This window comes from Meriones unguiculatus, chromosome 5, assembly GCF_030254825.1.
Source record: "Meriones unguiculatus strain TT.TT164.6M chromosome 5, Bangor_MerUng_6.1, whole genome shotgun sequence".
Taxonomy (NCBI): domain Eukaryota; kingdom Metazoa; phylum Chordata; class Mammalia; order Rodentia; family Muridae; genus Meriones; species Meriones unguiculatus.
This window is the reverse complement of record NC_083353.1, coordinates 118,866,305-118,892,647: the sequence shown is the minus strand read 5'-3', so window position 1 is coordinate 118,892,647 and position 26,343 is coordinate 118,866,305. Positions and strand designations below refer to the sequence as shown.

General features: G+C 39.8%; 1 long non-coding RNA gene across 1 annotated transcript; it reads left to right on the top strand.

The window, feature by feature from the left end:
* Positions 1-6,249: 6,249 nt before the first annotated feature.
* LOC132654103 (uncharacterized) lies at positions 6,250-9,299 on the top strand. Its single transcript, XR_009591787.1, has 4 exons — positions 6,250-6,303; positions 7,254-7,396; positions 8,932-9,034; positions 9,130-9,299. It is a non-coding gene; the product is annotated as an uncharacterized LOC132654103 (long non-coding RNA).
* The last annotated feature ends 17,044 nt before the right edge of the window (positions 9,300-26,343 follow it).

Genomic DNA, 26,343 nt, shown 5'->3' with positions numbered 1-26,343 from the left:
CAGACCAATCTATTTTGTGGCTGTTACCCTTCCTCAGCCTGGGAAGGAAGGCAGCTTGAAGATGCAAAATGATAAAGCCCCTGCTGAGGGCCGAGGGACTGAAGGTGTGACTACACCGATGTACACAGCTTCCGGAAACCTCCCCATCTGAAGTGAGTGTGTACACCATGTGGCTTCCCAAGTAAAAATGGCCTTTGCAGCAAGGCAACCAGGAAGGCCAAGACATATTTGAATATATAGTCATGTTCATGTGTATTAGTTGTTTTTTTTGTTTTTCCACAAATGTAGCATTAGAAGATAAAATTCAATAGTTTCGTTCATTTTTTTTTTTTTTTCTGTTAGCTGGTTTTGATGCAGTTTCATGCTTCCTGTTTTATATCGCCCTTTGGTCAAAGAACCACAGAGTGAGTGCCAGCCTGTCCTACCTGAACATGTTCTTATCTTCTAAGGCAGTTTTCTTCACTTAATGACATTTTTGTCATCCAGATACCCAGAGCTTTGTAATGAGCAGAATATAGACCTTGAGCTGCTGCTCTTTTTGGAGTTTCAGTTATTGGTGTGGTTCTGCCTTTTTCTAAGGCTGAACTGTCTCCACTTGGCAATCCGTTTCTGTTCACTTTATTGTACTCGTTTGTCAGTTGCACTGATGGCACCATGCCTGTTGTCCACTCTGCTGCAGCCGAGAGGAAGGAAATGGATTTAGAACGTCTGAGGAGCAGGAGGAGGCGAACCACATGCAGCCATGCGGACAGGTACTCGGCATGTGCTCATTTTCGGTCTTGAGGACGACAGCCATCTTCCAGAGGGTCAGGATGAAATGAGAGAAACATCTGAACAGAACTAGCATTTCAATGCGTAGTTTGCTGTGAGACCCCAGGTCCACGGTCATCAGTTGTGTTTTCTAGATCAATGCTTTCTCACCACTGTGGGTTTCTCAGGTCCTGTTCAACTTATTATATCTACCTTGTTCTTCAAAAATCCCTGTACTCCATGTGTCTTAAGTTCTTTTTCTGCTCTAAAATGTTGACAAAAGTGACTTAGGAAATGAAGGGTTTACATTAGCCCGCAGTTCAAGGTTATAGTCCTCCACCACAGAGAAGTCACTATAGCTAGAGCTGGAGGCAGCCTGCCACATTTCATCAGTGGCAAGAAGCAGAGTTATCAATGAGAGCTTGCTCTTTTCATCTATACAGTCTGGGATCCCAGCACAGGAAAACGATGCCACCTGCAATGAGGAGATTTTCCCTTCACAGTTGACCCAGCAAAGCTAAAATCCCTAGATATCTGGCCAGATGCTTGACTCTTCCTGTTCCATTCGAGTTCATAACACTAACCATCACTCCCAGTTTGACATGGTGGGAGAGATAACCTCGCTCACTGTGTGTTCTGGTTCATTTCTGTTGCAATAGCAGAGCAATAGGCTGAGCAATTTATAATGAAAAGAGGCTTAATTTTGCTCAGACTTCTTGAGGTTGGAAATCTCAAAGTCAGCTGTCATCACGTGGGGTGAGAACTCACATTTGCCAACTCATGACACAGAGTGAAGGGGGATAGTGAAGACAGACGTGTAGAATAATGAGCGGGATGAATAGAATTGCTTCCATGAGACCTGCTCTCAGACAGGATAAATAAGGCCTTACTCAATAGCTCCAGGGGGCCTGGTATCTAACATATAGTAGACAATGCTGTTTGAATATTCTCCAGACCCATGTTTCCTGTGATTACAGGAGTGTGATCCTAGGCCTGGTTTGTTGATCATGAAGTTTTGTTCCCAAAAACCATAATCCAGCCATTGTATTGTCCACAGCACATCATACATATCACACAAATAGACTGCGTAAACTGGTGCAGCCATATATATCTCTAATATAGCATTGGGGAGGATGGGGCAGCAGGAAAGTTAGTTTGAGTACAGCCTAGGTACATAGTGAGTTTCATCTACTCTTAGATATGCAACATGACCCTGTATGAAACAAAATCAACAAAACAAAACAAACCCACCAACCAACTAACCAACCAAACACTCAAAGGATGAGCATGTAGCTCCTGGAACAGCCCTTTTGAGGCATGCAGAAAGCCTTGGATTTGGTTGCCAGGGCTCAGTGAAACAACAACAATGAATTCAACTAACATGGAATGACATCAACTGTCATTGTAAGCATTATGTATCAATTACAAAATAGCTCAGTACACACTAAGAAAACCACAATGGAAATGTGAAGCCATTTCTAATATAAAATTGCTTTTGATAAGCACAATTAAAAAACAAAAAATAATTTTTCCTCTTAAATATTAACATAAGACAAAATTCTTTAAATCACTAAAATTTGGACCTATATATTTATAGAGAGCTCTTCCGGCAGCTCTTCTAACAAGTGGCTTCTTTTAATTACAGTTACATTTTAGCTGAAAATATTGACAGTGTTTTCTATAAATGTATTTCTCTGTTTCTTTTCAAATTATGATTATAAACATGAGTCTGCAGCATATGAAATGGGGTCCATTCTGATGCAGGAATGCACAGCTCATGTTTCCTATCTGTCAGTATCAGCTCTCAACATACAGTTTCCTCTTTTCACTTTGGTCAAGAGAAGGGGCAGGTCTTTCAGAAGGGGAACTCTTCCGTGTTTCATTTGGGGCCTCAGAAGGGATGAGGGCTGGAAAGAGCAACTTGTTCCTTGTCATCCTTTCCCTCCTCCTGGATCACTGTGTGCTGGGGTACAGGTAACAGCGACTTTGATTTCCCTTAGATTTCTCTAACTCCTGATCATACTGATGCTAGAGCAATGGCATTTGGTTACAAATGACATGCATGACAGTGTCATAGATAGGAAATTGATTGAAACTAATTGATCCTACTGGAATTGCATTAAGTCTCCATGTGAAAGTTAGAGTTAAGCTTCAACAAGGTATTTTCTTTTAGTAGGATATAATTTTGTGTGTGTGTGAAATAAAAAAAGTGATCAGTAGATTTAATTACCTTGTAATTAATTCAAGAGGTTTATATAGTTTCTTATGCACATTATAGAATTCTGTAATGGTAAGCCTCTTTTTTCTTAGAAAATTAGGGAAAAAGTAAATGAGTTTAGAAACTCAATTAAAATGTGTTAAATATACTAGAAATGAACAGAGTTCATCAGCAATGTTTTAATATCACCTGTTCATTGGTTGTCCCCTTCAAATAATTTTTAATAAAAGAAGCGTGATAAATTATATGTTTTTACAGTTTAGTGATTTCTATATTGATTGTTATTATCAGAATGAATTTTTTATGAATATTTATGATTATGATGCTTAATGACAATTTTTATTTCTTTGCATTTTTTTTTTTAAACAGAGTCTGTCTATGTAGCCCTGGCTGTCTGGAAATTTGCTCTATAGATGTTCTGGTCTTAGAAATCCTCCTGCCTCTGACTCCTGAGTTCTGGGACTCAAAGCATGCACCACTATGCATGCAGACAAATTTTACTTTTGGATAGGCTCATCTAGCAACTTCATACATTAGATTTTCTTTTTTGTGAAGTGTTCATGTCCATAGAATCATGAGCAATTACGAATACAGGTGTTTGGGCTTTAACCCAACAGACTTTTATTTCACACCTGGAATCTGAAATGTTAATTTTCTGCTCTATTCTTTTCATATACTGTCTTTGGAGATGGTTTCTGGCATAGACTATGTAAACGTGGTCAAATGACATGAACATTCTATGTGTGTATCACAACATTTAAAAAACCTTTCCAAGCAAAGAGATTTAATTTTCAGCAAATTTTGAATATTTGTTACTTGTTAATAAGAGTTGAAAACACCAGTTTTGCCAAGCACTGATATGGCCCTGTCACTACCCAATCCTTTGTTTGCAAATCATTGATGTGGCCACTAGTTAAAATGCATTTAGTATCTTGTGGAAGCCAGATACTCTCTACACTCTTTACAAAGTTCAGGTCCTTAAAGGAGTTAATAAGCGTCTACTTCACACCAGCATCAAATTCTGGAATGTTCTAAACTTGGACATTTGAATTTTTTCTTTGCCTAGACATCATCCCATGGGAAAGGTTTTGATTTAATCCAACATTGCTTCTTTCCAAGATGAGCAATCAGGATGTGACTTACTCAAACTCAAGATTCTTTGAGTCTTCTTCAGAGTCACAGAATCCAGTGAGACCCAATGGGACTCAAGGGCCCAGAGAATCTGGCCACAAAGGTGAATGCTCTCCTTTGATGCATTGTACTCTCTAGACAGTGAGAACTGCCCTAGCCTTACTGCAGATTTTCATCTGGTAAAAGGGGGTCATGAAGGAAAGAAATGAAGACTTAAAAGCTATTTAAAACAGAACTTTAGAGACGGAAAGCTGAATAATTCCTTTTGCTTGTTTTGTTTTGTTTTCACTTTTTGAGCCAAGATCTCACGCAGCCAGGACAGGTCTTGACTGTACTATGTAGCAAACTGTGGCCCAGAAATAAAGTTGTTTATCCATTAGAAGGTATAAACATTAAATGATTAATGAAGAAACATTAAAATTTCTAAAGAATACAATCTTAATGAAATTAAATTGTGTTAAAAACAAAGCTTTTACTAATACAAGTTATTTCAAGTTTCTCATCAAACTCCAGTACCAATCATCATCAATGACAATCAGTTCAGAAAGGGAAAGCTAAATTCCCTAGTCTTGGTTTCTCTTGCCCTTCAAATATTTTCACATTTCAAATTTAAACTGAAAATTTTTACTACTTTGATGTGGTGATAATGAGAGGCAAGACCCCAGCATGCAAGATCTCTAATGCAGAAGGGTAGATATATCATTGTCTCGAGGGAAACAGGTTTGATGGACAAGCAAAGAGCTGACTGCTAGGAACCCCTTAAAGATGGACCCTTACAGAGTCCAGCTTCGGAATACTCACCACTGGCTGCCAGATTCCCAAGCCCATTGATCTTTCCTTCCTCTTCATGCTGAATAGTGGTCTCTTGGGGGAAGGGCCGTCATTCCAGTGTGGAGTTTTGTACCTGCACATTGTTTATGCCTTCGGAGCTTTGTAAGATGAACTTTGAACTTGTGTGCACCTGGATGTCGCAGCCCAAGCCTGTCATTCCAGCTCCCTCTGAGGCTGGGTCAGGTAGACTGAGTTCAAGACTGAATGGGCCAAAGATACCTGATCCCAAAGAACTGATTCTATACATAGGACACTTATACACACCACAATAAAGTTTTTCCATTTTATTAGAACTGATGAATTATTTAAAAGAATGGGTTCTATTACAGCATTTATACTCTCTGATCATCTTTAATCTGTTATTTTATTCTTTCCCTGCTTCCCATTGTTATCCTTACAGTACCTCCAAATTCTTTTTCTACTTTCAGGTATTGTCCCTGTTTTTTCTTTAATTATTATTTACATGCATGAGATACATACATTCATATGTATATATGAAACCTGTGAGTCCATTTAGTGTTTCTCTTGTGTATGTTTTTACAGCTGACCACTTGGCATTAGATATCTACATGGGGCCCATCCCGAGGAGAGATTTATTTTCTCTCTTTTCTGTTATCAGCTGCCTGTGGTTCTTCAACTAGGAGTGGGGCTGTGTGGAGGTTTCCCCTGTTCATGTTGGCATGCCAGCTGCTGTTGTGTTTGTTCAGGTCTTGCTTAGGCTCCATAGTCTCGAGATTGCCTGGCTGCAGCTTCCCCATCTTGCAGCAGGTGTCCCGAGTCTCTGTATTTTATAATTTTTGTCAGTCTATCTTCTAAGATGTTGCCAGAACATCAGGTGGAAGAGTTCCTTTGTGGAATTTTATCGGAAACATTAGCATTTATTGCCTCTTTGTTTCTTATGAAGTCCTAGGGTATGACTAGTCGTGGACTATGCTTTTTCAAACCTGGCAATGATTCTCTTACGATTTTGATGTCTTTAGGACTGTTCAGTCTCCTTACCTCTCACTGTCATGGCTCTTGGGAATCCTTTGCTTACTTCTGATGATGGCAGCCTCAGTGTGGCTGATACACAGTGACTAATTCAAGCACATAATTTATCTAGGTTATATCATTAGACACTAATTGTGCTGCAAAGAGCAGATTTTTCCATTACCTTGTCTGTCACCATGTGGCATTCCACGTAGCCTGGGATATACAAGTTTTATTTTTTTTCTGTAAAGTTATTACAGCGACTCTGAGGCTACCTTATTCTGTCTTAATCATGATTGTGTTCCTCCTGATAATAGAGATGTTGGTAATATTCTGCTTTCTGTGCCAGCAGATCTGAGGTCGGCCTGAGCTACACAGTGATATCTCTTCACAGAAAAACAAAGGTTAGAGATAAAATTTGTTAATATACCTTGGCCGTCCCTACCCTTTCATAAAAAAAAAAAATGTACTGAGGTATCATTGCTACACAAAATGTAAGCATTTTGGTGTACTCAACTTGACACATTTGGGAACACAGGAATACCCTTGAAGGCATCGCCACAACCAGGAGAAAAGACTATCACCCTCAAAATTTCTTTCATGTGTTTGTTAAGATTGCTTAACAGAGCCCGCAGCACACCCCAAGTGCACAGTAGCATATGGGTGCCTGCAGACACAGTGTATTACTGCAGATCAAGTTCTGTCCTTCAAGTAACTGCCTCTGAGCAGCAAGTTCTCGTCCCCTGCCCTCCAGCCCCTGGGAGCTCACAAGTTCCTGCTTCTTAGCATTGGGCTGTGTTAGAAATCTCATGGGTGGAGTCAGAAAGGACAGTGTGAGCCTGGTTTGTTTCACTTTGCACAGTATCCTCAAGTTCATCCATGTTGGTCACATAGGTCAGCATCTCTCTTCGTAGGCTTGGGTGTGAGGCATGGTTTCATTCTGTAGCCCAGGCTATATAGCTAAGGCTGGCATGGAAGTCACCACTTAGCCCAGGCTGGCCTCAACCTGGTGGTGATTCTCCTGCCTCACTCTTTGGAGTGCTCAGGTTATAATTAGAAGTCATCATGCCCAGCCAATTTATTTCTTTTTAAAGGATAACTAGTAATCTTCTGAGTGCATGTGCTACATTTTCTCTACTGATTCATCCACAAAGGACACTCAGGTTGTTTCCATATCTCCACTGTGATAAACAATGTTGCCGAGTGCACTGGTGTTCAGGGGCCTCTCAGCATTCTAGAATCTCAGCTTCTGAGAGCTGCGAGATTTTATGTAGTTACAGATGTTCCATAGCTACATTGCTGTGATAACAAAACAACAGAAAATAAGGTTAGCCATTTGGGTTTCTTGTTGTAGGCAAATGTGCCGAAGGATGCTGGTTCTGCTGTGGCATAAAATGTTATTATATCATCATGGAAGCGAAACAGTGGAGGGAATGTAAACAGACCTGCCAGGATTGCAGCTTATCCCTCTTGAAGATAGATGATGACAGTGAAATGGTACGGTAGACAATTACTTGCCCCTTTATTCTCTTAGACTCTCCCGCTCTAGCTCTTGGGTAGGGAGATACTCTTTTTTTTTTTTTTTGAAAGAGAGACCTTTATGGTTGTCTATTGTTTTCCTATAATGTGAATAAAACTGTGCAGTGAGAATGTTGACTCCATCCTGCTCCTCACCTAGTGTCAGGACACAGGGACTGATATGAGGCTACTTGTTACTACAGGGGCAGTGTGTCCTTCAGTCTTCTCCCTTTCTCAGGAGTCTCCAAGAAAGTCCCTCAGAGAAGCCTGGCTTTCCCTGTTGGAATTTAACCGTTTGGCACAGCACATCCTGTGATTGATGGTTATATATCTCCATAGAGTGCCAAATAACCCCCTGAGGGCACTGTCTAGGGTTTACTCTTTGGAACCCAGAAGTGAAACTGTCAGACATGAGTAATTGGATGACAATAGGGAAAGTAGTTGCCCTCTGGGACTGACTGCAAAACGGAAATGATATGAGAACAGTGGAAGGGATTGATATTATGAGTTAGCCCCATGGAGATTTTCACTGAAACTGTCCTTAATCTTTACTTCAAATTATTATTAAGTTTTGTAAAAAGAAATCAATTTTTAGAAATGAATACTTAAAAGAAAACAAAGTTGCCAAGATGCTGATATTTTTTGTTTAAATTATTACTAATGAAATATCTTCAAATATGAAGACTATTTTTTTTTTGAGAAATTATCACAGGATCACCTTGAAAACTTTGTTACTTATATCTTGGCACAATATTTACAAATAATTTTAATACGTATTTAAACAACAGCATAAAACGATTTTAATGTCAGTAATGTAATTTTCCATTTGACACAGTAAGCATAATAAAATTTAAACCCATATTTTAAAATATATTCAGTAACTTAATTAGACATCATGCCACTCAGATACTCTAAATACCTCCAAATATCTCTCCATCTCCTCCTCGGGTTCTGTCACTTCTGTATCTGAACTAGAGAAAGGCTTTCTCTCTGGAACATGGAGCTTAATCCACAGATTTCACATAGGAATTTTTGTCTTTATGAATTTCCTCTGAGGACAAGGCATTACTTCCCATACGAACACTTCTCATATGCTTCTGTAGTCTTTGGAAAATGCTCATTTGAATAATTTCACGGAGTGTCAGAAATTGTTTAATGATCCGTGTATGCAGCATACATTTACAGCTCTCACACAAAAAGATTGTGAGTTCAAGGCCAACCTTGGTTACATAGTGAGACCTGGTCTAAGAAACACAGTCACGAATTATGAATGAACTCAGTATCTCAGGACACCTGAAGTTTTTATTTTAAATAATTAATTAGAGTTTCATCAGTGTTGCTACAAATATGCTACTAGTGGGAGTCACTTCAGAAGACGGGCGTGACTGGAACTTACCATTGGGAGGACAGGACAGCAGAGAACTGAGACAGGAACCCTGGGACCCTCTCCTGGTTGTTCTTTTCTCATCAATCAAACAAAAACTTTATAGTAAGGTATATTGTTGCCTTTACAGAAGTTCCTTCAGCTCCAGATTTCTCCAAACAATTACTGGATTAGATTGTCATATGATAAGAAAGAAAGGAATGGACATGGATTGACAGTGGCCCATCTAAACTGTGAGTTTTCTGAACCTAACACTGCTGTGGGCATTGGGAGGATTGTGTGCAAAGGCTTGTTTTCCCATTCACATGGGTTTCCTCATTTTTTATAGGGCTCATGGTAAGGACAAGGTGCATAAGGCAGTGTCTCAGCAAGTGTTACACAGGGAAGATGTATGGTCAAGGAGCTGACTAAAAGTGGCTTAATACTGCGTACATCTCAGGATTGTCTGTGCCAGGATGCACAAGGCACAGTCAAATCAACGGCTCAAGATGATGTAGAGTGACTAAATCATCATGATAGATACAATGAGGATGAGTGTCTCAAATACTCATTTGATATTTTTACTGTACTTTGCTTATATAATTACTTGTTACTTATAAATATGTGAACATGTTTATATATTCATATATATCTACTTTTCACTTCAAGGTGTTGTATTATGTAAACTCCAAGTTTTATGTTTACTTATAATCTTGTATATTCTGTTCACTGATTATCTTTATTAATAATAATTTTGTCTTGTGTATCTTTTTAAGATTTTCTTATTTATACAATTATTTTTTACAATTTATTCATTTTATATCCTGATTGAATGTAGCCCCTCCCTCATCTCCTCCCTGTACCACCTTCCCTCTCTCTTCCCCCATCCCCTTCCCCTAGTCCACTTAAAGAGGGAGTTCTCCTCCCCTGCCATCTGACCCTAGTTTATCAAGTCTCAGCAGGGTTGCCTGGATCCTTTTCCTCTGTGGCCTGGCATGGCCGAATTGTCAGGGGGAAGTGATCAAGGGACAGGCAACTGAGTTTATGACAGAGGCAGCCCCTGATCCCCTTACTCAGAAACCCACACAGAGACTGAGCTGCTTATGGGCTACAAATGAGCAGGTGATATAGGTCCTCTCCATTCATGGTCCTTGGTTGGTGCCTCAATCTCTGCAGGGCTCCCTGGGCTTAGAATTTTTTAATTTTTCTGGTCTCCTTGTGGAGCATCTGTCCTCTCTGGGTCCTTTTACCCCCCCTCCATAAAACTCCCTGTGCTCTACCCAAAGTTTGGCTGTGAGTCTCAGCATGTGCTTCAATCCCCTGCTGGGTAGAATCTTTTAGAGGACATCTGTGGTATGCTCCCATCCTGTTTTCTCTCTTCTTCCTCTACAACTTCCCATGTCTATCCTGTTTGCTTTTCTGAATTAGAATTAAGCATCTTCCCTGGGGTCCTCTTTGTTGCTAAGCTTCTTTTAGTCTATAGATTTTAGCATGTTTATCCTATATTATATGGATAATATTTGCTTATAAGTGAGTATATACCATGTATGTCTTTTTGCTTCTGGGATACCTTACTCAGGATGATTTTTTTTCTAGTTTCATCCATTTGCCTGCAAATCTCATGATTTCCTTGTTTTTAATAGATGAGTTGTATTCCATTATGTAAACATGCCACAATTTTTGTATCCATTCCTCCAATGAGGGACATCTAGGTTGTTTTAAGATTCTGCCTATTACAAGTAAAGTTGCCAAGAATATAGCTGAGCAAATGTCCTTGTTGGATGGTGGAACATCTTTCGGATATATGCCCAGATGTGGTATAACTGGATCTTGAAGTAGTGCTTTTCTCAATTTTCTAAGAAAGTTCCAGATTGATTTCCAAAGTGGTTGTAGAAAGTTTGCACTTTCAGCAATGGAAGATGGTTCTCCATTGTCCACAACCTCTCCAGCATGTGTTGTCACTTGAGTTTTTTGATCTTATCAGAATATCAATATAAGCTGTTTTACAGAAGATACTAGAAGGAAAAAAAAAACACAAAGAAGGCTAACTACAACCAGGAAAACACAGGGAATAAATAACTTCACTACAGCAAAATGAAAAGTAGACAAGAACACAAACACACTACCACAACCAACATCAAAATAAATAAAAAGGAACTAACAGTTACTGGTCAGTAATCTCTCTCAACATCAATGGATCAACTCTCCAATAAAAAGACAAAGATGACAGAATGGATGAATAAACAGAATCCAACATTCTGCTGCATACAAGAAACATACCTTAGCCACATAGATAGATATTACCTCAATGTAAAGGGCTAGAAGATGGTTTTCCAAGGAAATGGACCCATGAAGTAAGTAGGAGTAGCCAGTATGGTATCTAATAAAATAGACTTTCAACGAAAATTAATCAAATTAATCAAAAGAAATGAGGACGGTCATTTCATACTTATCAAAGGAAAATTCTACCAAGAAGACATCTTAATTCTGAACATCTATGTTCCCAATACAAGGGCATCCACAGTTTTAAAAGAAACATGAGTAAAACTTAAACCACACATAGATCCCTATACATTAATAATGGGAGACTTCAACACCCCACTCTCACCAAAGGACAGGTCAGTGAAACAGAAACTAAACAAAGAAACAATGACACTAACAAATGTCATGAACCAAATGGACCTAACAGAAAAAAAAAAGTTCTATAGATCTATGGATCTATAGAACTTTTTGGCTAAACACAAAAGAATTTACATTCTTCTCGGCACCACATGGAACCTTCTCCAAAATAGACCATATAGTTGGTCAGAAAGCAAATTCAACAAATGCAAGAAGATTGAAATAATCCCTTGTATCCTATCTGACCACCATAGACTAAGCTGGACCTCAACAACAACAGAAAAAGCAAACAGTTCCATTCCTGAATTCAAGCTGTACAGATCAATAGTAATAGAAACTGCATGGTACTGGCATAGAAAAAGACTGGTCAATCAATGCAATCAAATTTAAGACCCAGAAATAAACCCACACACTTACAGACACCTGATTTTTGAGAAAGAATCCAAAACAATACAATGGAAGAAAGATAGCATCTTCCACAAATAGTGTTGGTCTAACTGGACATATACATGAAGAAAAATGTTATCGCCCTGCAGAAAACTCAAGTCCAAGTGGATATAAAACCATAAACACTTAATCTGTTAGAAGAAAAACTGACATACAAGACAAATTCCTGAATAGAACACTAACAGCTCAGGATCTAAGATCAACAATTAATAAATGGGACCTCTTGAAACTGAAAAGCTTCTGTAAGACAAAGAACTCTGTCAACAGAACAAAATGGCAGCCTACAGATTGAGAAAAGCTCTTCACCAACCCTTCATGTGACAAAGGGTTAATATCCAAAAAATATTTAAAAAACGTCAAGAAATTAAACCCCAATAAACAAAAGGATATACTGAGCCAAATAGAGAATTTTCAACAGAGAAATATTGAATGGCCAAGAAACACTTAAAAAAATGCTCAACATCATTAGTTGTCAGGAAAATGCAAATCAAAACAACTCTGAGATTCTATCTCACACCCATCAGAATGGCTATGATAAAAAACTCAAGTGAAAGCACATGCTGGGGAGACTGTGGAAAAAGGGGAGCCCTCCTCGATTGTTGGTGGGAGTGCAAACTTGTACTACCACTTTGGAAATCAGTCTGGCACTTTCTCAGAAAACTGGGAATAGCTCTACTTCAGCACATTCATACCACTCTTGGGAATATACCCAAAAGATTCTCTATCATACAATAAGGACATTTGCTCAACTATGTGCATAGCTGTTTCATTCATAATAGCCAGAAACTGGAAACAACCCAGTGTCCCTCAACAGAAGAATGGATACAGAAATGTGGTACATTTACAAAATGGGATACTACTCACCTTTTAAAAACAAGGAAATCATGAAATTTTTAGGCAAATGGATGGAACTGGAAAAGGCCTTCCTGAGTGAGGTAACCCAGATCCAGAAAGACACACATGGTTTGTAGTCACTTATAGGTGGATATTAACCATATAGTACAGGATAACCATTCTACAATTCACAAACCGAAAAAAATCAAGTATCAAGGAGCCCTAAGGGAGGATGCTTGAATTCCACTCGGAAGGGGAAATAAAATAGATAGAGAAAGTAGTTGAAGAGACAGAACTGAGTAGGAGAGGGATTATGAAGAGAAACTAGGTTGGGAGAAGAAGCGTGGATGGCAGAAATGAGGAGAGTGGGAGGACAGAGAGATATCAGAGAGAAGAGAAACTGTGGGATGGGGCATTTCTGAGACAAGCTGGAGACCTACTAAAGGGTAGGCTCTCAAGGAGCATATAGGGGTGACTCTAGCTGCGACCCCTAGTAGCGGGGGGGGATTGTGGAGACTGAAGAAGCCAGCCTTCATTTAGAAAGAACCCCTATTGGTGGGAGGTGGAAAGACCAACCCACCAACAAAAACTTTGACCCACAATTTACCCTGCCTACAGGATGTGCAGGGATACAGACACAGCAGAGATGAAGGGGATGAATGTCCAGCCAATGCCTGGCCCAATCTGCAACCCACCCCACGCGAGAAAGCCAACCCCGACACGAACGACACTCCACCAGCAAAGGATCTAAACAGATATTGAGACTCACAGCTAAAGATTGTTCAGAGGGCGGGGAGCCTCGTGGAAGAGTTGGGGAAAGGATAGAAAGGATAGAAGGACCCGGAGTGAACAAGAGCTTCACAAGAAGACCAACAGAGCCAACTAACCGGGCCCAGGGGGTCCTGCGGAGACTGAAACACCAACCAAGAACCATGCATGGACTGGACCTAGGTACCCTGCCTGGGACAGCCCCAACATCTACCCAGTATACCTGATGGACAACATGGGTTCCCTAGTAAGTGGAGCAGGGCTGTTTCTGGCGTGGACTCTGTTGCATGCTTTTTGATCACTTCCCCGTGGTGGGGCTACCTTACAAGGCCACCATGGAAGAAGATGTGCTCAGTCCTGAGGTGACTTGAAGGGCTGGGGAGGGTTAGGGCGGGGGTCTCCTTTCCTGATGGGTAGCGGGGTGGAGAAGGGAAAGAGGGAGAGAGGGTGGGACCAGAAAGAGAAGATAGGGAATGTGATTGGGGTGTAAAGTGAACAACTAAATAAATAAATTTTAAAGATTTTTTAAAAGTAATCTTATAAAAATCTTAGAAGAATAAAAAATCTGAACTTTTGTATAAAAACAATAAGCTGTTTCTACTTCAAAACAGTTAAAATAAGACATTTGTCATATGTATTTCAATGCAGAAACTTTTATCACCACTTAAAAAAAAAGCCTCAAAACCTTGGACCATAAACCATGCAAAATGCAGCATGGGACAGTGTAGAAATAGGTAATAAAAATTTCAAATTTAATTTTAAAAAAGATCAATAGTGAAAGCATTCCTTTCTAAGCAAAGTTGGGAGAATACACCATGAACATGAACTGGAAGGATCACTACACACAAAGTTCTGATGAAACCAGTTTAAAAGTCTAATCATAAAACAAATGAGAGGTAAACCAACAGAATCAAAAAGCAAAGCGAGGAGTCAGACCTGTGAAGGCATCAGATGTTACATCCAGGACTTATTTTTGAAACCACTGAAATGCTTTCTATTCACTCACTAACAGCCCCTGATGGGACTTCCCTACCAGGCCACAGGGGAGGAAGATGAACTCAGCCCTCATGTAGATAGTAGATAGATGAGCTGGTTGTCTGGGTAGGAGGCTCCCCTATTCTGAGGATTAGGGGAGAGGGAATACAGGAAGAAGTGTGAGACTGGGAGGAGAGGAGGAAGGGACCTATGACAGAGAGGTAAATTGAATTAGCTGATAAAAAATGAAATAAAATTTTGTATCTGGCCACTTTGCTGAAGGTATTTATCAGCTATAGGAGTTCCCTGGTAGAAGTTTTGGGGTCCTGCTTCACACTGTTGTGAGACTCTAATCTTGCATATATACCACAGGCAAACCAAAGAGACCAACACCAGAAGGCCTGCTAACGCTCCCATGCCCGTCCATTCCTTCAGATGATTCATGGCTGCAGCAATCCATGATGATAATCCTGTGGCTAGTCCTGCGTCCACTCTGGTAGAATTTACTGTGACAATGGCCACTCTCAGCTGCTCCATCGTAGTATCGAAGTCTCCAGTCCAATTACCTAAAATATAGCTCGACAATTGTTTAGACAGATTTGCAGCACAGGAAAAATTCTCATGTTATATGCTAGTGACACAAAGTCCAGCATACTTTCATTGACAGCCAAGTTGAGCGATTTGCCATAGGGTATCAACTTGCTCCTGCACAAGGTCAATCCTCTGATTGAACACCATCAAGCTTCCTTTTAGTTGAGCATTAATTCCTTTATGTACAACTAAGGCATGAGCTACATTGGCTAAATGATTGTTCAGGGTCTGAGCAATCTGCCCAGTATGACTCATGGCTAATGCCCCAGTGGTAGCTCCAACAGCCGCCAATGAGATGGTAGTAACAATGGTGGCTGTAGTTCCAAGATCCCTTTTCTGTCTGAAGAGAGTCATAGCGTGAGGGGCTTCAACGGGCACAGGCACGCAGTGAGGCATGCGACTAACCAGGGCATACCTAAATTTACTAGCATTCCAGCATTGGGCAAAAAAGCAAGTATCATTACCACAATTACTTGGCTCTATCTGGCTAATAATGAATAAAAATGGGGGATATAGACAAACAGGTGTGGGCTTATAGGAAATATTATGAGAAGCCTTAATCCCCTCGTTGGAACATCCTGCGTCAGTTCTAGAACTAGCAGTGGTGGTGTCCGAGGTCTGAGTAGATTCAGGAGACCATTGCCCCTAGGGGCGAGACGTGCTCCATGCCAATTGACTAACTCCATGTTTTCCTCCACTTTTGAAAAAAGCTAAAATGTTACGCTCAGGATGCGAGGCTAAGCACTGCACTCAGGGTCAGCCACTTTGGACCCAGAGAAGAGCATGTCTGGTTGCATGCGGGTTGATGCCCCAGGTCCCGCCTCTGAGAAAAAGGTATCAGACGGGTCTGATGCTCTTTGGGTGGATGACACCTAAATGAACATCTGTACAAAGTCCCAATTTATTTCTAATATCAGAGATCAGACCTCTACTCTTGCCTGATGCGTCTAAAACAAAAAGAGGGAACTGTAGAGAGCTGTGGAATGCTATGCCTTAAAGATGGAGCTGGTTTCCGCCTTCCACCTTCCCGATGGTGAGTGCTCTCTGTCACGAACAATTCCACATTTGGCTAAGGCCGAGGATCTGGCTTGCTTCCATGTATGTGGACCTATCTGCATTGCCCACGTGGCACGCCTGGGTTGGCTACCCAGAGGCTATTTAAGCTGTGGGCTGGCTTTCCCCAGGGTCCGAGGATTGTTCAAGGTTCCTGAATAAACTGCATTGAAAAAAAAATTATTGTATAAAGATCTCATGTATTTTGATCACAGTGAAGAGAATCTACTCAATGAGTTATCAGAATTGACAACAGGCAGGGGAAAAGGAAAAAAAAAGAAAGAAATATGAGAAAGGGGGAAGATAGTCACATAGTTTGGATGTTTTAGTGAAAAACTGGTTCTACTTTTCAGTGAAGTTCCAACACAGCCATTATTCCATGGTTTACTTTCTGGATATTAGCAGTCACATGGTCCAAAATACACAAGACTTGGGACCAGGCGTCCTCTTCTCTTTGTCTTGGATCCCTGTCACTTCTGCAGCCTCTCAGTCATATTTATGCTCTGATATGTTCCCCTGACCAGGAAATATCAGCCTTAAACACAGCACTCTGTCTTAGAGTTGACTTCAGTAATCCTTGGCAGAAGACTTCCTCCCTCTGCTTACCTTTAAGCCAAATTGCAAAGAGCAAGCCCTTGCTTTTAGAAATCAAAGAAGTTTCTGTCCTCAATTTTGCAGCACACTTGTGACTAGTGTGAGCCATTTTTTCTACAACTTTATATGTATATATGAGTTTGGAGGCTTTAAGCATTGTCACCCATGCTCTTGCCACTGATACTTTCCTGTAAAGCATTAAAAAAAAACTCCTCGATAAATCCTGTCAAGTATTCCAATTCCTTTTCACTTTAACAATACCCACTTTCTTGACCATGTTGTTTTATTTTATTTTTTTTATTTTATTTTTTTTTCCTTTTAAAATTTTTACTATGTAAATTTAAGCTAGACAGAATTATATTTTAATCACATATGCAGGCCACAGTCAAGTAAGAAAGTCTCCTTTCTTTCTTTTTTTTTTTTTTTTTCAATGCAGTTTATTCAGGAACATTGAACAATCCTCGGACCCTGGGGAAAGCCAGCCCACAGCTTAAATAGCCTCTGGGTAGCCAACCCAGGCGTGCCACGGGGGCAATGCAGATAGGTCCACATACATGGAAGCAAGCCAGATCCTCGGCCTTAGCCAAATGTGGAGTTGTTTGTGACAGAGAGCACTCACCATCGGGAAGGTGGAAGGCAGAAACCAGCTCCATCTTTAAGGCATAGCATTCCGCAGCTCTCTACAGTTCCCCCTTTTTGTTTTAGACGCATCAGGCAAGAGTAGAGGCCTGGCTGTCAATGAAAGTATGCTGGACTTTGTGTCACTAGCATACAACATGAGAATTTTTCCTGTGCTGCAAATCTGTCTAAACAATTGTCGAGCTATATTTTAGGTAATTGGACTGGAGAATTCGATACTACGATGGAGCAGCTGAGAGTGGCCATTGTCACAGTAAATTCTACCAGAGTGGACGCAGGACTAGCCACAGGATTATCAACATGGATTGCTGCAGCCATGAATCATCTGAAGGAATGGGTGGGCATGGGAGTGTTAGCAGGCCTTCTGGTGTTGGTCTCCTTGGTTTGCCTGTGGTATATATGCAAGATTAGAGTCTCACAACAGTGTGATGCAGCCATGATCATTCAGGCCTTTACAGCCATTGAAGCAGGACATTCTCCCCAAGCATGGTTGGATACCATAAAAAGCTAAAATGATACGCTCAGGATGCGAGGCTAAGCACTGCACTCAGGGTCAGCCGCTTTGGACCCAGAGAAGAGCATGTCTGATTGCATGCGGGTTGATGCCCCAGGTCCCGCCTCTGAGAAAAAGGTATCAGACGGGTCTGATGCTCTTTGGGTGGATGACACCTAAATGAACATCTGTACAAAGTCCCAATTTATTTCTAATATCAGAGACCATGTTGTTTTAAAAAATGTGCTTTTGATCCTTTGTGATTGTCCTGCACAAACTACCATTGCCAAAGCAGTAGAAACCTTTGAGTTTCTAAAGTTATCCTGTTTACTAACTATTTACTGGATTCTAATAATTGCAAATGTTTATGATTATTATCTGAAAAATTACATTCATGTTTGGACTGGTAATTTTCTGTGTCTAGACAGCATTCTTTGGATTTCAGACAAAAGATGTTAATCAGGTTCACCTAGTTACAAAAGGCATGTTCAGCCCCAGGAGTAGAAACTGAAGGTTTGTTCAATATACAGAGGCTCAAAACATGACACGGCCCTTGACTTTATTTATTTTCCTGTAGTGTGACTTGTGTTTGAGCTAAACTAATGCTGGAAAGGCAGAACCAGTCTCGTCCTGCCAGCTTTCTCTTCTCTGTGTATTTGCTGCCAGTTTGTTCTCTGATAACATTTTATATTTTCTACCTGTAGAAATACTTCTTAAATATTTTGAATTCTCTCTTAAATACCTCCTGTTAACTTCTGGAAGTAGTGTGAGTTCATGTGTACATTTATTTTTATTTGTTCAGGTGCCACAGGCCCTGTGTGGAGGTCAGAGGACAACTGGCAGATTTCAGTTTTCTCCTTCTACAATGTATGTCTCAGGGATGGAAGGCTGGGCATCATCTTGGCAACAGACACTTTTGATGCTCAACTCTCATTTCCTTCTTTTGGAAGAACATGGGGAAGTAGATGACTTGAGACAACAAGAGAAGAGTTCCATGAGATGGAGGAGAGGGGTCAGTCAATGCATCTTCTGGTCAAGGCAGTCTGCACCTCGCTAAGAACGAGCTTGGTCCCATTGACAAAAGCTTTCCTGGGTTTTGGAGTGTGCTGTTTTGAATTCCTGCAGTCAAGTAGATAGCCCCTTCCTGACCTTTCACCTTGTGAAGACTGATGAGACTCCTGGGATGTCCTCCAAGTGGGTGAAAGAGCTTGACCCCACTGCAGAGAAAGAGAAGGCGCTGTGATGGGATGTAACCTCATGCCAACGATGCTGAGTCTTTATCTTAAATCAAAGCCTACACCCCAGAGCAGTTTGTGTCACATTCTTACCTTATAGTTTGTTGTGGTGTGCTGAGCTTCGGTGGAATTGAGACTTCTTCATCCCCACAAAGAGACCTGTCCCAGAGCCTCGTTTCTCATCCCCATGACCTAGCAGAGTGAGCCTCCACAGCACTGTGGGGAGGGGGCAGGGCTGCTATGCTGACTTCTGGGAGCTATGTTTCTTTCTTAGAGACCATATTGTCCCTGCTTCAAAATGGAAATTAAATCAATAAAACAATACTGCTGAAAAACGCTTTTAATCACTTCAGAGAATGTGTGAAAAGACAACACAAAGATTTGTTAAACTTGTGTTCTTTAACAAAATTCTTAAAATTATGATTATCAGGGCCATTTTCAAGTTTTTACTGCTAAACATCCTCATGGAGGTCATATCCATATATCCTTATTATCTTTTCCTTAGGATATAAGTATATTTCTGCTTTTAATAATAATTTTCTCAGAATATAGATAAAATTATGGAAATCATAAAAAATTTTATTACAATTTATAAGATAAAAACTTTCTGTCTTTTGAACTCTTTAAAGAAGGATTAAAATTATGCCTGTTTTACCATGTTACGGGTTTGCATTCAAGAACATTGGTCTACACAACTGGATAATGCAGAGTGTGGGAGATAATGGAGCATTCAGTCCTCAATGCAGTGTCTTCACCAAACCTTCCCAGGGCTCAGGGACCTATATAAGGAGGAGGTTCAAATACTGTAAAAGCTAGATGTGATGGATGACTCCAAAGAAATAGTGGTGCTGGGAATGATGCTCACATGAACTCATAGATACTGTCTGAGCATCTTTGGAGACTGCACAGATTCAAAGTAGACAATATCTCAGTATTGTCTCTAACCAAGAAGCTATCAGCAATTGTATCCCATTCTTAACGGAAAATTTATTCTTTCTCCAATGTATATATCAACCTTACATCATAAGCTCCATGCTCAGGAAGGAATGGGCAACACAAAACAAACTCACTGGTGGAATTTGTCTCATACACGTTGAGTCCACTCTTGACTACCTGGGTTTGAGCCATGAGACTCGCATTCTTAAAAGAAAGAACTGCAAGTTGCCCACCAAATACCACCTGCACATTGTAGTTGAAAGAGTATACATACACAAAAACACACACAAACACAGAGCACAAATGCACACATCATAATCACACACAAATAAAACTTTAAGAAATATACAAATGTAATTAATAATAAAACAACAGCTATTTTTTTTTGGCTGCAGAGATGGTCCACCAGATTCTTACTACTTTTCCATAGGTTTAGTGTTTAGTTTCTAGAACCCATGGTGGGTAGCCCATAACTTCAGCACTTTGGGATCTGATCTTATCTTCTATCTAGCACATGCACTTGCTTGCATATGTGAACACACACACACACAGATACACACACACACACACTCACCATCTTTACAAAGCACATTGTTTTCTGTACACAGTGTGTTTGACTGCATTAATGTATATACTATTACTAGCTTCCTTTACTTAGCATTGTTAGCATTGATCAGTCCTACGTATTTTAATCTATTTCATCTCTCATGTTCTCTTGGTAACTTAGTTTAACTTCTTGCTATTCTCATTAATTCATTTTACACACAATCCCATTTTTGTTTGAATTTCTGTTTCATGTTTATTGTAATTTCTGTGCGTGTTAGTTTCATTAGATTGTTCCCTTACTCTGACTGAATAATCAGTTTATTTCCAATTCTAGTATCTTATCAAGTTATATACATAAGTGTGTGTCTGTATGTCTGTCTGTTTTTGTGTGTTGTCTCATGTATGTGTATGCAAACTATCACACACATATACACACACCTGCCACAAATCCCCTTAGTGAAGTAGTTACTATCAGCACAAGGAACATGTGTTCCTAATGTCCCTGCAGTTAACTGTGTACCACCTCAGTCCACACAGATGTCTCACTAATGGAATGACGTAATGAAACCTAAATGAACCTAATATTTCATTTTCTTTTTGAATATCACATTCAGTAAAAAGTTTGTTGCAGGATATTTGATCCCATTGTGGACCCCAAAAATGTGAATTGTAAAAACCTGTTTCTTGTTTGGTTTGGTTGAGCCCTAACACACACCCTCAATCCAAGAACTTTCTGTTTATTGTAAACATGTGAATGTGGTGTGGTTCAGCCAGCCCTAGCACACACCTTCACTCCAAGTGCTTTCTATACACAGGATTTCATAAAGTTAACCCTAGGTCAAGAGGTGGATCAGGAAACCAGCTGACAGAGATTATGGAGTAGGTGGGACTTTGAGTTGAGGGGTATTTAAGACAGCATGGAGAAGAAGAAGGGGCTTTTTGAGCTTTAGCTCTATAGCTCTTAGGTTTTAGCTCTCTGGCTTTTTTGGACCTTTTGGGGTTTGGGCTAGCCAGCCTTTGGCCTTGGGTTTTTGGTTGTTGTTTTTTTTTTTTTTCCTTTTCCTCCCAGGCTGTCAGCTGAGCTAGTGAGCCTGAGTTGATAAGGAAGGTCAGCTGGGTGCTTTCTCTGCCTCTCTGACCTAGGAGGTTTTCACCCAGCATCTGGCTCCTGACTCTTAATATTGGTAAAATCAAACTGTTGGGAATTTCTTTCTTTCTTTTTTTTTCTTTTTTTTTTAACAACAGAAGTTTAACCTCATAATTTTCTAAGTAAATTACTTGCTGAACCCACAGGTTTTTTCACATATAAAATTTCCACTTTTATAAATTTCTGAAGTCTGTGATGTCATGTTTTTATTCTTTTAAGGAAACTATACTTTTTTTCCCCACATAATATCCTGATTGCCATTTCCCCACGATCTACCCCTTTCAACTCCTTTTTCTTTCCCTCCCACCTAGATGATCCCTCTTTCTGTCTCTCATTTGAAAATAAGCAGGCTCTAAACAGTATGATGAAACATAATGTGATACCATATGATATAATATAATACTATACAATATTATGTAAATAAACCCAAAAGAAACACTTTGAAATTGGAAAAGGGAAAGAAATAGAAGGAAAAGTACCTTAAAAAGGCATTAAAAATAGAGATACACTTCTTTACACTTGGAAGTCACATAAAAACACTAACCTGGAAGCCATAATATTTATTCAAAGGATTTGTAAGACAAAATGAGAACAGAAAAATAATTAATGGAACAAAATTAAATAAAATATGGAAAGGTAATTTTTTTTTAAAAAAGAAAGTGCTTTGGCACAATATTATTATATAAGGAACCTCCAAGGACGCTCTTGAGGTCCTTTTCTATCAGCCGTCTACTGTTGGGCATGCAGCCTACATTTAAGAGTAGTTTGTTTCAGAGGACCCACTATGAAAGGCTCCCATCCTGTTCCCTCTCTTCTATTGCTTCTGGTGTCTATCCTGTTCGCCATTTTGAGTGATATTTCAGCATCTTCCCTAGAGTCCTTCTTGTTTTTTAGATTCTTTAGGTCTGTGGATTTTAGTATGGCTTTTCTATATTATATATCTAATATCCATTTACAAGTGAGTATATACCCATGTGTGTCTTTCTGCTTCTGGATTACCTCACCCAGGAAGATCTTTTCTAGGTCCATCCATTCACATGCAAATTTCATAATTTCCTTGTTTTTAATAGCTGAGTAGTATGCTATTGTGTAAATGTGCCTATTTTCTGTATCTATTCCTCAGCTGAGGGGCATCTAGGTTGTTTCCAGATTCTGGCTGTTATGAATAGAGCTGCTATGAACACAGTTGAGCAAAGGTCCTTGTCGAATGGTGAGATATTTTTTGAGTATATGCCTAGGAGTGGTAGAGCTGGATCTTGATGTAGAGCTATTCCCAATTTTCTGAGAAAGCACTAAATTGATTTCCAAAGCAGTTGTACAAGTTTGCACTCATACCAGCAATGGAGAAGGGTTCCCCTTTCTCCACATCCTCTCCAGCATTTGCTGCCACTTGAGTTTTTTATATTAGCTATTCTGATGGAAGTCAATTGGAATCTCAGGGTCATTTTGATTTGTATTTCCCTGATGACTATGGATGTTGAGCATTTCTTTAAGTCTTTCTCTGCTATTTGATATTCCTCCGTTGAGAGTACTCTGCTTACTTCTGTACCCCATTTTTTAAATTAATTTATTTTTTTATTCATTACAATTTATTCACTTTGTATCCAAGCTGTAGCCCCCTCTCTTGTCCTTTCCCAATCCTGCACTACCTTCCTCTTCTCCTTCCATGTCGTTCCCCAAGTCTACTTATAGGGGAGGTCCTCCTCTTTTTCCATCTCATCCTAGCCTATCAGGTCTCATCAGGACTGGCTGCATTGTCCCCATTTGTGGCCTGGTAAGGCTGCCCCAAGCTCAGGAGGAGGTGATAAAAAAGCCAGCCACTGAGTCCATGTCAGATTCAGCCCCTGTTCCCCTTACTAGGGTTCCCACTTGGAGACTGAGCTGCCCTGGGCTATTTGGTGCAGGTTCTAGGTTATCTTCATGCATGGTCCTTAGTTGGAGTATCAGTCTCAAAAGACCCCCGGGTCCACATTTTTGGGTTCTGTTGCTCTGTACCTCATTTTTAATTGGATTATTTGGTTTGTTGGTGTATAATTTTTTGAGTTCTTTATATATTCTGGATATTAGCCCTCTATCGGATGTAGGGTTGGTGAAGATCTTTTCCCAGTCTGTACGCTGTAGTTTTAATTACAGTCTTAGCAACAGCCTGGTCTGTCTAGGCATTCTCATGGGACCTGTTTGGCCAACAGCTCAATTATATGTAAAGCAATCCCAGTACTGTAAGCTCATATTTAGTGAAAAGAGACGGCAGTTTGGGCTCTGTTACTCTCAATGTTTGGCAGTTTCTCTTAGATCACTTCATATATGTATGTGTTTTACGAAGATTTTATGTTATTAGGTTTCCATAGTACTCCTCAAATGGCTCTTAATTTTGGCTATTTCTCCACCTATTCCCTTCCTTGCCCCCTTTCTCTTCTTCCACTTTATCTTCCTGTTCCATAACTACCCCATCCATCCATAACTATCTAGTTGATTTTCTTTTCTTAGGGAGATTTATTTTTGCCCCCACACAAGTCCCTTACTCCGTACATAACCTCTGTGGTTGTATGGCTTGTAGCTTGGTTGTCACTGTCTGAGCAGCTAATATCCACATATAAGTGGATACATCCCATTGCTGTCATTCTGGGTCTGGAACAGCCATCCAGGATGATATTTTTCTAGTTCTATTGATTTTCTTGTGAATTTCATGATTTTTAATAGCAGAGTAATAGTATTTTGTCTAAATATATCATGTTTTTTCTTCATTCTTCTATTTAGGGATATCTGTTTTTTTTTTTTTTTAATTTTCAATGTCTGTCTCTTGTGAATAGAACAACAAAGAACATACTAGATCAGGTGACTTTGGTAGTAAGAAGCAACCTTTGGGAATATGCCCTAGAGTGGTACAGCTCAAACTTGAGGTAGATCTATTTCCAGTTTCCTGAGGCACCACCACACTGATTTCCACAGTGGCTGCAAAATTTTCTATAAGCAATGGATGTTTGCCTAACCCCCATCCTGGTAAGTACTCATTTGTTTTACTGATCTTGGTCATTCTGAGTGGTATATGTGAAAATCTCAAAGGAATTTTTATTTGTGTTTCCCTGGTGACTAATGACATTGAACATTCCTTTAACTGGTTTTTGTCCATTAGAGATTCCTATGTTGGGAATTTTCTGTATAGCTCTGTACAGCATTTTTAATTAGATTATTTGGTTTGTTGGTATTTAATTTCTTGAGTTATTTATATATTTTTGACATTAGCCCTCTGTGGAATGTAGAGTTGGTGAAGATCTTTTACCATTATTTAACCTGCCGTTTTGTCCTATTGACAGTATCCTTTGACTTGCAGAAGCTTTTAAGTTTCCTGATGTTACATTTATTAATCGCAGATCTTCATGCCTGAGCTGTTGGTGTTCTGTTCAGGAAGTTATCTCCTGTGCCAAATGCATTCAAGGCCATTTCCCAATTTCTCTTATACTTCATTTAGTGCATCCAGTTTTGTATTGAGGTCTTTGACTGTTGGGACTTTATTTAGTTTTTGCAGGATGATAAATATGGATCCAGCACCATTGGTTGAAGATGCTTTCTTTTTTTTTTTTTTTTTTCCATTGAATGGTTTTTGGAAACCATCAAAAATTAAGTGTCCCATACATTTTGCTCAAAGTTTGTCTATGAGTCTCAGATCAGTAGAGTCTTTCAGAGGCCGTCTGTGGTAGGCTTCTGTCCTGTTCCCTGTCTTCTGCTTCCAATGTCTATAGTGTTTGTCCTTCTGAATGAGGATTGATCATCTTCCCTAAGGTCTTCCTTGTTTAGCTTCTTTAGAAGTATAGATTTTAGTATGTTTATCCTACATTATATGTCTAATAATCAATTATGCTTGAGTATATAACATGTGTGTCTTTTGTGTAGCTTTGCCAGGCCACAGAGGAAGACAATGCAACCAGTCCTGATGAGACCTCATAGGCTAGGGTCAAATAGAAAGGGAGGAGGACCTCCCCTATCAGTGTACTAGGGGAAAGAAGAGGGAGGTAGGGTGGGATTGGGAGGAGATAAGGGAGGGGGCCACAGCTGGGACACAAATCAAATAAATTGTAATAAATATAATAATAATAATAATAATAATGTGTTCCTAGGCTTGTGGCTTTCTGGTCTTCAATTCAATTCCATTGTTTGTTTTTTTATGCCAATATAATCCAGTTTTTATTACTCTTGCTCTGTACACTGTTGAGCCCTTTTAAAAACCATTTTATTTACATTTTATAAACCTCTTCCTCCCTTCTCCACTCCAATCCCTTCCAACACCCAAACACCAGGTAGGAGAGATTACTGGGGAGAAGGGCAGAGTTCTCTAGGTACTTCCTGCTTGTTAGGGTTGCCAGATTTCTTTTGGCACTTCTGTTCCTTTCAGGATAGAACCAACTTCTTCTCACTGAACTTCAGTAACAGCAATCAGGAGCCACATGGGTTGACATCAGCAACCTTCTTATTTCTTGGAGCTCCCTTCTTACTCTGGTCTCTGGCATTTATTCCCTTTCCAGAGTTCTCAGAATTAAACTATCTGCTTTGGTAAAGGTCCCTCTCAGAGCCCGAATGAGGCAAATAGTTTGCTGATGTGGACCGTCTGAATCAGTCCCATATCCTACGCCAGGGATTAAAACAAAAACATGTTACATACACAACAATACACAACTTGAAATAAGCTGC